The 12,273-nt window shown below is 37.6% G+C and overlaps 1 protein-coding gene across 5 annotated transcripts in view; it reads left to right on the top strand.

Moving 5' to 3' along the window:
* Window positions 1-12,273, top strand: part of RAP1GDS1 (Rap1 GTPase-GDP dissociation stimulator 1) — a 150,801-nt gene that overhangs the window by 82,589 nt on the left and 55,939 nt on the right. The window lies entirely within an intron of this gene.

Genomic DNA, 12,273 nt, shown 5'->3' with positions numbered 1-12,273 from the left:
TTATTATTATTATTATTATTATTGATTGCGGTCAAAGACCCATATGGACTTAATTGTTAGGAAATGCCTTTTTACATCGAGGCTCACCATAACTGAAATTTGAGCATTTATTGGAAGCAAAAATCTTTTAAATTTGTCTACCATTTGGCATCTGGAGAAAAGGAGGAAGAAGCTACATTTAGTTAACTGTATTTGCATTTGGATATCTTGATGGTTGGGATAGTATAGAATATACTTTTAAACATTAATATATTTCAGGACATCTCTCTGAGCCTGCTATGAATAGACTTAGAATTCCTGGTATGATGCTAGATTATATTACTGTATGGGGATGTGTCCTGATATTCTTGAGCAGTCGCCTGCTCAGTAGTTATGGCTGTCAAACCCAGGCTCATCTGAGTCTCACTTGGGGGCTTGCAAGTTCACATTGTAGGATAAAAGACAGCTACTGGACGTCTAGCCCATAGGGTCCATTGGCAGCTTTAACTTGAAAGAACTACATACGGTGCAGACTATAATGGTGCAGACTGGACTCCTGCTGGGAGGAAGGGTGGGATATAAATTTAATTATTAATAATAATATGATGATGATGACCAGGTCCCATGTCTAGAGCAGACAAGGTGCCACTGAGGGCTTTGCCTGCTAGCTCCCAAGAATATGGGCCAACTCTGAGATAGCCAGTATGGTGTAATGCAGGTAAGGCTAACCTGTGGTCCTCCAGATGGTGCTAAAGGACAACTCCCATCATCCCTGTCCATTGGCTATCCTGGCTAGGACATATGGGAATTTGAGTCCAACAACATCAGATTCTAGCAGGCTACAGGTTAGTTATCCCTAGTATAGTGGTTAAAGTTTCAGAGTGGGGTGATGAAGATTGAAATGTCCACCCAGCTATGAAGATCATTAGACTCATTATCTCTCAGCCTAGCCTACCTCCATAGAGATGCTTTGAGGATGAAATGATGAAGGGAGAGCCACGTTTGGTGCCTTGAACTCCTTGGGAAAAAAGTGGGAGGTAAATGTAATATGTGTTCTCTCTAGTTTCTAGGACAACTACAAAGATTCTGTTTGCCCACCCATTGTTGGCAAAGCTTATTGTAGGACATCCTGCTCTTCTGCTCCTGATGTAACCCTTGTATCTTCTCACTGCCTGCACAGTGCTCAGATCACAATAGTGTGTTACAGACAAGCAACTGGAGTAACAATACTCCAAGTGTATCTGCTTCCTGTGTAAGAAATGACTCTTGAAACACAGGATGAAGGAGCACTAAGAATAGGGCAGGGAGAGGAGGAGAGAGGCTGACACTCCCCCCTTTTTGTTTGCACAAAATAGCTGTGTTCATCTTTACTGGTAAGTACTGTGACACCTTAGAGACTAATTGTTCTGTTCAAGCATGTGTTTTCATAGGCAGTAGCTGACTTCATCAGTGTCTCTAAGGTACCATAGCACTTTCTCTCTTTTTGTTTGGGTTGTTTTTTTGTTTTGTACTTTCCTTTGTGAGCCAGCCTTAAAAATAGGAGTGTTTTTGTTTTTTCATGTGTGCACTCTCTCCTAAGTGTCTGGAAATAAATGAAGGCTTTATAGATCAGTGGCGGTGCCATATGCCATATGGCTTGTAGAAGGTCCAGAGTTCAAGCATTGGTACTTCTGGTTTAAATGGTCTCAGAAAACAGGACTGAAAAACACAGAGATGCTGTTGGGCAGAGTAGACGTGATCAGGCTACAGAGTCAGGCTCAATGCAAAGCAGTTTCAAAGTGAATTTTGAGTGTGCTCAAAATACTTGAAATGTATAGCATGAAGTCTGTGCCCTTTTTTCTTAAAGCTGTGGTCTTAAGTTACAGCATCTCTAGGTAGTATAGAATGTTTAGGGCCAATTCCATTTTACTTTTACAGTGACAGGAAACTTTTAATCCATTTTAGAGGATGTTGGATTGTACCTTTTAAACACGAGCATGTATTAGCGGACTTATTTTAACTTAAGAAATCATGATAGTAAATATCTTTGCCTCAGTGAATATCTTTGTGGAAGTCCTTTGATATCCATCCTAAAGTGGAAGGAACTTACCTTGCTTTTAAACATACTTTTAAACATTCAGCATCAAGGGGCCATAGCTCAATGGCCAAACATCTGCTTTGCCTGCAGAAGGTCTCAGGCTTAATCCCCAATGGCATCTCCAGGTAGGGCTGGGAGAGAATCCTGCCTGAAACCCTAGAGAGCTGCTTTCTGTCAGTGAAGACAATACTGAGCTGGATGGACCAAGAGTCTGAATCAGTAGAAGGCAGCTTCCTGTTGCTCCCTAGTTTAAATCCAAGCTGAAGGACCAGAGGGAAGGCCAGATAATATGTTTCTTGAGTTGAAACCAGTACTTCCATTGTGTTCAAATACATTACTTAAAAACTGAAGGAAGGAAACTGTCCTGGCTTGGTTAGACATGACATACTAGGCATGAAGTCCCTACTCATCAGTATCCATTGGGGGAGAAGGCCTTACCCATGTATGTATTTATTTATTTATTTATTTTATTATTATTATTATTATTATTACCCATGTATTTCCCTCACAGTTAAATATGTCTTGCTGGAGTGCCAAAATACTGACGTGCACGACAGGAATTTCTGTATACCCAATTCCCTGCTTCAAACTTGGTATCAGTTCTGGGTTAGAATACTGATATACAAACTTGATGGAAGTTTCTGAGTTCTATTGTCTTTAAAAAGAGGACAGACAGCCTAGATTAATTATTGGAAACAAATTGCTGACAAAATAATTTTCCTGTATTTGCAACAAGACTAGGCCTAGATGCCCCTGTTAACACAAACTTCAATATATGTACTTGTCTTCCACTTCAAAGTAGACTCTAAAAAGACCATCGTAGTCTTTGGGGAGCTAGATGACACAACTGAGGTACCAACGACTGTCAGATCTTGAGACCTATATTGTTTTTTTTTTTTTTTTTTTCAATAATTTTTATTCAGATTTTCATAAAACATACAAGACAAAATCATAAAACATTCAAAGACAAAAAACAAAATCAAAAATAGTTAAACAAAAAGAAAAAAAGAAAAAAAGAAAAAAAAAACAAAAATAAAAAATAAAGAGTAAAATATTGACTTCCCATTTGTCAAAGATCAAATCAGTTATAAGTCTATAATATATAACAATCCTGTCTCTTAAGTCATATTATAAAATCACTTTCCTCCAGTAGTTATCTTACTTAATCATCAAATCTCATAAACATTACTTTATTCTTTCCACAAAAAGTCAAAGAGAGGTTTCAATTCTTTAAGAAATATATCTATCAATTTTTTTTTCCAGATAAGCATATCGATTAATCCATCTCATTACTAATTATGATAATCTTATTGTCATAACCATAGTCAAAATAAACATTTCAATTAATCCATCACATCAGAATCTGTTAGGTTCAATAATTTCAGTAGCCATTGTTCTATTATCTCTATTAGTTCCATTTTCCATCTTCCATCTTCAGTAGTCTTGTTAAGTCCAGTAATTTCAATATCCAATCTTCCATTATCAGTATTCCATAATAATCTTGCTGTCAAAGCCATAGTCATATAGTAAGAGTCTGATGGGGATTACCTCTATCCCAAATATTTTCTTGCCATCCATTCTGAATAGGTTGCTGAAATACTGCTGTAAAATCATATCTCTGTTCTTTTTTTCAAAATACACTGGGTCATCTCTTAAAAGTTTTTCCATTGTCACATGGCTGCAGTTAATTCCATAGATTTTCTCTATATTGGGCTCCATCACATCATTCCAGTCCAGAAGATTATCCATGCCATTGATAACTTTATCTCTAGAATCTTCATTCATTTCTTCAGAGATAACATTGAGTTCCAAACAATAGATTTTATTTCTAAAGTCCATAGACTCCAAATCTTGTTCCTGTTCCACGTTGGTTCCAATCTCCGGGATCTCCTCTCTCACAGGGACCCCTATTCCAGTCTCCAGGGTCACCTCTCTCACAGGGACCCCTGTTCCAATCTCCGGGGTCTCCTCTCTCACAGGGACCCCTTCCAGGGTCACCTCTCTCACAGGGACCCTTATATCTTTAATCTCCTGCTTCATTTTACTCAATTCAATTTTCATTATCTCAATCTCATCCATTATTTTCTGAAACATAGTTATTTCCAGATTTTCAGCCACTTTCTTAATTGCCATTTTAAAAGAAAAATATAGGAAAACCACTTCTTATTTCAGCAACAGTTGGGTTAATACTCCAAACTTGGTGACATCACAGTATAAACAGAGCAGACAGCCTTATCTCTCCAATAGTTAAGTAAACAAAATGCAGTTCCCAGGATCGAAACAATTAATGGCAATCGTCAAGAAACAGATTCGTCAAAATAAAATAGACCAAAAAGAGAGTAGTCTCAAAACAGTATAATATTTTTCAAAATAAAAATCTGGAATAGAAATCCCTCTTCTGTGTATATCTTTAGAATGCAAATCCAGGACAGCTTTTTGCAACAAAAACAGAGATAAGCTATTAATTAGTGCGTAGCAGAGAGAAGTTATGGCTCCCCAGTGAGATGTCAAAAACTGATCAATCTGGCAAATCTCTTTTAAACAGCAACAATTTAAGTCAAGTAAAAGAAAAATATAGAAAGAAGGGTGCTTGCCTGTTAGTGCGTTCTCTCTTAGAAGATAAGGTGAACGTTCGCTTTATCAGATAGAGCTTGCTGTTAAAAATCCGTCCCACCTTCGTCGGCTGGACCTCGTCCCATAAATTAATGAGATCTGGTCGTCCCAACAAAAATAGGCTTTGAGGTTAATCTCTTCGTTTCTCCCTACCCGGGAGAAGTTTAATCAGTCAAAAAAAAAAGAAAAAACTGACTGATATATCTGAATAAGCTTCTTTTGAGGCAGGAGCCCGTCTCAAAAGCAGGCACAGGCTAAGTCACCCTTCCCGGAAGTGAGACCTATATTGTTCATGAAGTTGAGTCTCTCCTGATCACTAAGGAATGTATACAGAACAGTATCACATTACAATGATGGCTAACAGTGCTTTCTCTCCTTGGCCCTGTTGAGAATATTGTGACATTTTTCTTTGAATCTAGCAGCCATCACTCATACCAGTTGAGCTCAGCAACAGACATAACTGCTATAGCGTACTCTACGAAGGCCATCCTTGAAATCTATTTAAGGGTCTAGCAGCTGATGCAAAATGTGTCAGTTCATATATTAATGGGATATGTGCTCAACACACAGAGAGCTCATCTAGTGCCTATAGATAGGACAGTGTTTTCTCTCTTACAAATAGATTTAGATTTATGAATTCTCCTACTTGAAACTTTTATGTATAAAACTGTAGTTAAAATTACTTAGCTCTATCACAATATATCTTATAAAAGTAAGATTCTAATTAGCAGTTGGATTATCCTTGGATAAAAGCATGACTGATGGTTTTTCTGTGAGTAGAAGCATGGCAACATTGACCTCAACAATTCATTATTATATAGTTGCATGCATTATCATAAAGGAGGGAAAAGTTATAATAAAATGATTTAATTACAAATGTACAAAAAAGAAGAAACTTCAGTTGGTCTCTATTTCTGTCCTGGGTTAAGTTCATCTTATTAAAATTTCCATTTGAAATATGCATACATGCCGGGTTGGAGGGGAACCACTGTCTTATTATGAAACAGACTCAACTTGAGTTTCATGCTTTGATTTATTATCCCTACATTTTAATGCCTTGAAATGTTCAGCTAAAATACAAAGTTGAATTTACTTTCTCATTTTTAAAAAATATTTGTAGTTCAAATTTACACACTGTTGGAAGTTCTTGTATTTCAAGTAGCCATGTCATGTAGTCACGTTCCATCATTTCACTTCACATGGACTCACGTTCATGTACACTTTGCACTTTCATAAAACTTAACTGGAAATTAATACTGTTTATTTTAATAAGTATTAGGACATAAGCCTCTCGTATATAAAGGCACAAATTAAAACCACTGATTTCGCACAAACAACTATCAGAGAAGTTATCTCTTAATTTACACAGAAACAGAGTTTATAACTTCTTAGTGGTCTGTCTATACCCAATAACTTAACAGAACTCCCTATTTATTGAATATGAGTAGTACCTGATGAGGTCATACTCAGAGTAAACCCATTGAAATAAATTGATTTAAGTTAGTCATGACTAAGGTTGCAATCCTATACATGTCTACTCAGAAGTAAGCTCCATTGAGTTCGATGGGACTTACTCCCATGTAAGTGGGTATTGGATTGCAGCCTAAGTCTGTTGATAGCAATGGTTCTGCATGGAGTATAACTTAATTGCATGCCACTCTACCTTACCAGAGAGAGGGAACTGCTTACACACACACACAACTTTGCTTGTTATAGGTAAAAGAGGATGGATAAAAATTTAGAAGACCAAGATATAGAATTATAATATCAGGAGAAGAGACATAGATCAGGGGTTCCCAAGCTTCGCTCATGTGATCTGTGGCAAGTCTATAAAAATACAATAAAAAACAATACAACACCTAGTGCATTACAATTGCTACAACAGGCAGAAAAATCATTAGGTGGTCCACCAAGACCTTCAGCAATTTTCAAGTGGTCCGTGGGGGGAAAAAGGTTGGAGACCACTGGCACAGATGAAGGTTGCATTAGCAACTAGTCTTAAGTTTTATAAAACCGTAAGGTGTTTAAACTTTACTTTCAGTATAAGGACCACACGCACATTTGCTCCTGAGGATGTTACCAGCATTGAGCTCCCTTCATCGCTTCCCAGAATGCTTCATTTGTCCTAGTAGGAAGGACTACTTCCTAGTTTGAACATGGAATCAAGAACTGAGATCTCTCTTGGATAACCTCACAGTACTTCACTGTTTAACTATCAAGTCTCTAACATTTTTTCATTGTACAAAGAAACTCGTATAACATTTTTCACAAGATAATCTCCTTTGTGAAAAAATGGGATATTCTCTTATAGTAGAATGTCTATTGTATACATATAAGGTAGTTGCTTCTGAGCAGCCCCTGTTGAAAATAGCTATAGTTCTTTGTATTCTTGATCTAGAGGCATTGTCTCTTGAGATATTTTGCTGCAGAGCAGATTTATTTTATTTTGCTCTAGTAACAAAAAGAAAACAAAAAAATACAAACTTCTCCATTTTTTAAATCTTTGTTCTGGTTGAAGCCCCTACTATGTAGTTACTAGACCACATGGCTATATGATGAAAATTTATTGGATTAAGTGGCAAGTACAGTGCCCATCCTATTTGTTTTTGCTTCAAGTATTAAAAGGGGCTTTAAAGATCTGCTTAGAGGTAAGTATGATATGGTGGTATAAATACAATACCTAGGGAGGTTGTGGGCTCTCCTACACAGGGCATTCAAGAAGCAGCTGGACAGCCACCTGTCGGGTATGTTTTAACTTTGATTCCTTCATTGAGCAGGGGGTTGCACTCTGTGGTCCTATAGGCTCCTTCCAACTCGGCTATTCTATGTTTGGCTCTTAGAAAATAGTCTGATATACTCCAAGCAACATAAACATAGATAAATAGCCATAGTGATATAATTTTTCTCATATAAACATGACCCCATGGGTTGTCATTGTTAGTAACAACCCTGAAGTTATCCTTTTTTTTTCCTTTTACATGCTGTGAAGTTATCTTTATTCTTGAAGCGGGTCTATTCTCCAAGAACTAGTGCAGGAGCAAGAACTATCTGCTGTCTCACGAATGGCGTCATTATAATACCATTGGCATCACCTAACTGTTAGGGCTTCACAGATACGGGACATGTAGTTCAGATGCATAAGGTCATTTGTGATTGTTGGATGTTGGTAACAGAAGAATATCCTTCTGAAAGATCTCCTCAAGAGTCCGATTGGCAGTGGACATTGCTCAATGCAGTGTATGCAGAAGGTTCATGGTTCAATCCCCAGGTTGGGCTGGGAGAGATATGTGTCTGAAACCCTGGAAAGCTACTGCCAATCAGTGTAGAAAATACTGAGCTAGATGGACTAATGCTCTGTCTTCAGTGTAGAACAGTTTCCTGCTCCTTTCCTAAATGTGCGTGAAATTTTATATGATGCTCATATGGAGATGGATTGCTCTTCTTTTCATAAGTGAACTAATCAGATTTTTTACTGCACCTTGATTTATATATGCTAAATAACTTGGTAGATATATCTCTGCACGTAATCAGGGAGCAAAGGGAGACACACATATCATCATCATTTCCCATTGAAGAGACAGTGTGCCGTCTTCGTTAGTTTCTAGCATGTCACTAAAATTCTGTGATAAGTAGGCAGGATCAGATGAAGCATATCTCCCATGTAGTGAGTATAGACAGTTCCTGGACATTTTTCATTTTAAGTGGTTGGAAAATGGTCATCTGCTGTTTCTTTTTTCACTCAGTTGCATCAATGGGGGGGGGAATAGGACCCTTCCTTGGGTCACCAAGCCTAAATATCTGTCTTTTCCTTCACCACCACAGCAGTCTACATAGCGGTAATTTGACAGGGGGGTATTTCCCTTCCTGATGTGCAAGGCACTCAAGTGCACCAGTTGAAGAGCCCCTCATATCTCCTGCTAAAAGAGACCAGCTATGCTGCCTGGGTCAACAGTTGCCAACTGTCATTATCTCTCTTACTCTTGTGTGGAGTCATCTTCAGCCAGATCCTCCAAATCCAGTACCCAGTTGATGTTAGACATGCAACATAAACAATATGTTCAGCTGGCCTTTTATTTAAGAAAATGTTGAGTAGGGAAACAGGACAGTAAAATGAAATGGAGTGAAATTCTATGAGAAAGTTACTAGTCCAGTCACTCATGACCTCCTTGCTGAATTAGCAGAAATATTTATTTATTTATTTATTTATTATTTAATTTATATCCCGCCCTTCCTCCCAGCAGGAGCCCAGGGCGGCAAACAAAGCGCTAAAAACACTTTAAAACATCATAAAAACAGATCTTAAAATACATTAAAACAAAACAACGTTAAAAACATTTAAAAAAACTTTTAAAAAGGGTTAAAACATTATTAAAAAACATATTAAGCAATTCTAACACAGACGCAGACAGTACATTTTTTTAATACTGTGGGTCAGAACTCAAACATTTCACTGTATATCAGGGATGGGGAACCTTTTTCAGCCCAAGGACTACATTCCCTTCTGGGCAATCTTCTGATGGTAAAATGCCAGTGGTAGGTGGGGCACAGTCAAAGTGGGTGGAGGAACGAATATACAGCTTGTTTCTATACACATCCTCTCGATCATCCATCAAGGTAAACAAGAATCCTCAAAATTGAAAGGTACATTCCAGTGAGGCAAAAACACTCAAGGGAGAGTGCAGTGCAAGGCTACTGCGGAGTTTGGAGAGTCTAAAGCACTAGAGAGAGGCTGTGTGGGGGGGTGCATTTGGCATTTGGGCTTGAGGTTCCATATCCCCGTGGTAGAATACAAAATATTTGCACTGAGGGCTCATCATGTGTAATATCTGAGAATCACACTCTCAAGATTTTAAGTTTCATTGCTTTTAAAAGCCACTGCCATGTCTTACAGTATGAAAAGGTTTTCTAGAGACATCTGTTTTCATGTCCAAAATTTGAAAGTCTAGAAACACTCTCTATATGCAAGTATGAATGAATGAATGTAAAACTTTCCCATGTTCTGATTTTAGATATGGCCTATTAAATGTCCCCTGCTGAGAAATATAATTTAAAAGTGATCCCCCACAGTGATGCACAAAATAATATATAAAAATAATAGAACAATGAGTCTCTTTGTTTTTAAGTTCAGCTTTGGGGGTTGGGACATATGCTTACATTTATTTATTTCACAAATATTTGTTTAGCTAATTAGTTCACTCCTGAGAAATGCATTGTGTAAAGTTTAGCACTTTATTTGTTTATTTATTTATTTATTCTATTTGTATACCGCCCCATAGCCGAAGCTCTCTGGGCGGTTTACAGTAACTAAAAACATTAAAAACAAATATACAAATTTAAAACACATCATTAATAAATATTTTAAATAGTATAATTTGCTATTCCTTCAACAGGAAAAAATAGAAAAGAACAAGGATAGTATTTGGACAGATTTGGCCCAGCAGTTCCATAAGGCTGAAGAATCCACAAAAACTGACTCAGTGACCCATTTTTAAAGATTAAGACTTTTATTGTTTCTAAAGAGAAATATGCTATTTTATGTATTCCTGAAATATATGCATTTTGAAAGCATTTACTGTAGCCCTCCTTCTCTTTTCTAAGTTAAATTGGCCATTTGGCCATCTTAGGCAGAATTTGGTTATAGAAAATATTTTCTTTGGGTTGTGCCCAGTGGTAGTCTTACTCAGCCCCATTGAAATTAATGAACATAACTAACTTGTCTACTTTGAGTAAAACTTAGTTGAATTCAACCCTTTGTTTCTTTTTAGCCTTCCTACAAACACTGGAGCTGAGAAAGAATAAAGTTATTCACAGATCTTCTAACTAGAAAGAAAAATCAATACCCAATAGGAGTTTAATGTATTGTGACAGGAATAGCAGAGAAAAGTAGTATTGATAGGCATTAGCTACAATTGCTAAATGGGATATCCTGGTTTAGATGTGGTATCCCTCTGAAATACCAGCTGGTATCCTTCAAGTCTTATACAAGGTATCCTTTCAGGAGAGGTTTGTAGCTCAATAGTAGCACACATTCTTTACATACAAAAGTCCCAAGTTGAGTCCCCATCATCTCCAGGTAGGGCTGAGAGACTCCAACTTGAAATCCTGGAGAGCCTCTGCCAGTCAAGTTTAGGCAGTAGAGATAGATGGTTTGATTCTGTACAAGGCAGCTTCCTATGTTCATTTTTCTGCGTCCCAGTTTTCCTGTGACTGCTTGTTGCTAAAGTGGTTAACCATGAGGGGAACCTCATGTGGGCTTCCCAAAAGTATTTGGTTGGCATCTATTGGAAATAGATGTGCTGGTCTAAATGGGATCTTGATCTTATCCAGAAAGGCCCCTTTTTATGTTCTTAAAGCAGACGACTCCTAGGATCCACCAAAACAGCTTGATCTCTTTGATGGATACCAATCTGGTTTTCATATACAGTTAAACCACAGTTTAAAATAAATACGGTTTAATTCAGGTGAGCTCATTGCTCCTGACTGTGCCACATGGGAGAAGAAACAAACCGGAGTGTGGCTTATGATGTGCAAATCAAAGTTCATAGTTTGGGGAACACAACTAGGCCAAAGCCATGTAGAAAATGGTTCCTAATCAAATGGAAGAGTAAGCTTAGCTCCCCTGATTACATTAAGAATTTCCCAGAAATTATTCATGTATTGAAAAATAATTTCGGCTTTTTCTTCACATGCAGTCTCAGGGGCCTATAAATCTTTGATAGTTCCTGAGTGTATTCAGAATTATTAATAAATTAGTAAGACCCATAAGAAGGGGGGAAAGAGTTTAGAAAGCTTGAAGTCTAAATGAAATAGAGGCTTAAGATTTTCAGTTTTGAACAGACTCTGTTCCCAAAGAATGAATGTAAAAGTGATATTCCATTATATACTAAGCAGTAGTGGATGGCATGGTGGGGTGTTGAGGATATTATGGTGCAAACACACTGGTTGGAGCCCTGGATTGACTCCACTGGTGCATTTGCACTGGGCTGACTTTACCACTGCTTCACTCCTCCCACGTGACCAGCAACCTGAAGTCACGTGAGCACTGCTGTCCCATCAGGCTATCCACTACTGATACTGAGTACATGTTTTGTCACTGTGTGATCTTTCTCATTACTTGGTCTTAAACAACCATAATCCTTAAGAACCATATGTGTACCTAAATATTTTTTAAACAAATTATATTAGGAACTTAGTGATGTAAACTGAAGCTGTGATGGGAGTTGGTTCATTATGTTTACAACAGAACAGCACACGTTGTTTGCTTTTTAAAAACCTATTGCATTTTTTTTAACCACCACCACCTTCCAAGCTGCTAGAAAAGCATGTTTTGTGTAGGAGTTCACTTGGCTGCTGAACTTGACAAAGTAACAGTCAAGCAAAGAATTAAAATAAAGCAGCACAGTCTGAACTTCTTGTGACTGGGGATTACTGAATGTATTTTGTGGACAATTCTGGAACTACGGATTCAGAAAGGGAGGGAAGATAGTCTGTAATTAGTATCGTGGCATTCTGCATTTACAATGTGCTTTGTCACTTCAAGAGAGATGTGTATTATTGGTCTAAACAAGGACCTTGCATCAAAATCTCTTTTAACGATTTCCTCC

This window comes from Rhineura floridana, chromosome 9 (assembly GCF_030035675.1).
Source record: "Rhineura floridana isolate rRhiFlo1 chromosome 9, rRhiFlo1.hap2, whole genome shotgun sequence".
In the NCBI taxonomy this organism is placed as follows: domain Eukaryota; kingdom Metazoa; phylum Chordata; class Lepidosauria; order Squamata; family Rhineuridae; genus Rhineura; species Rhineura floridana.
The sequence above is the reverse complement of the archived record's forward strand: the minus strand, read 5'-3'. Positions and strand labels throughout refer to the sequence as shown.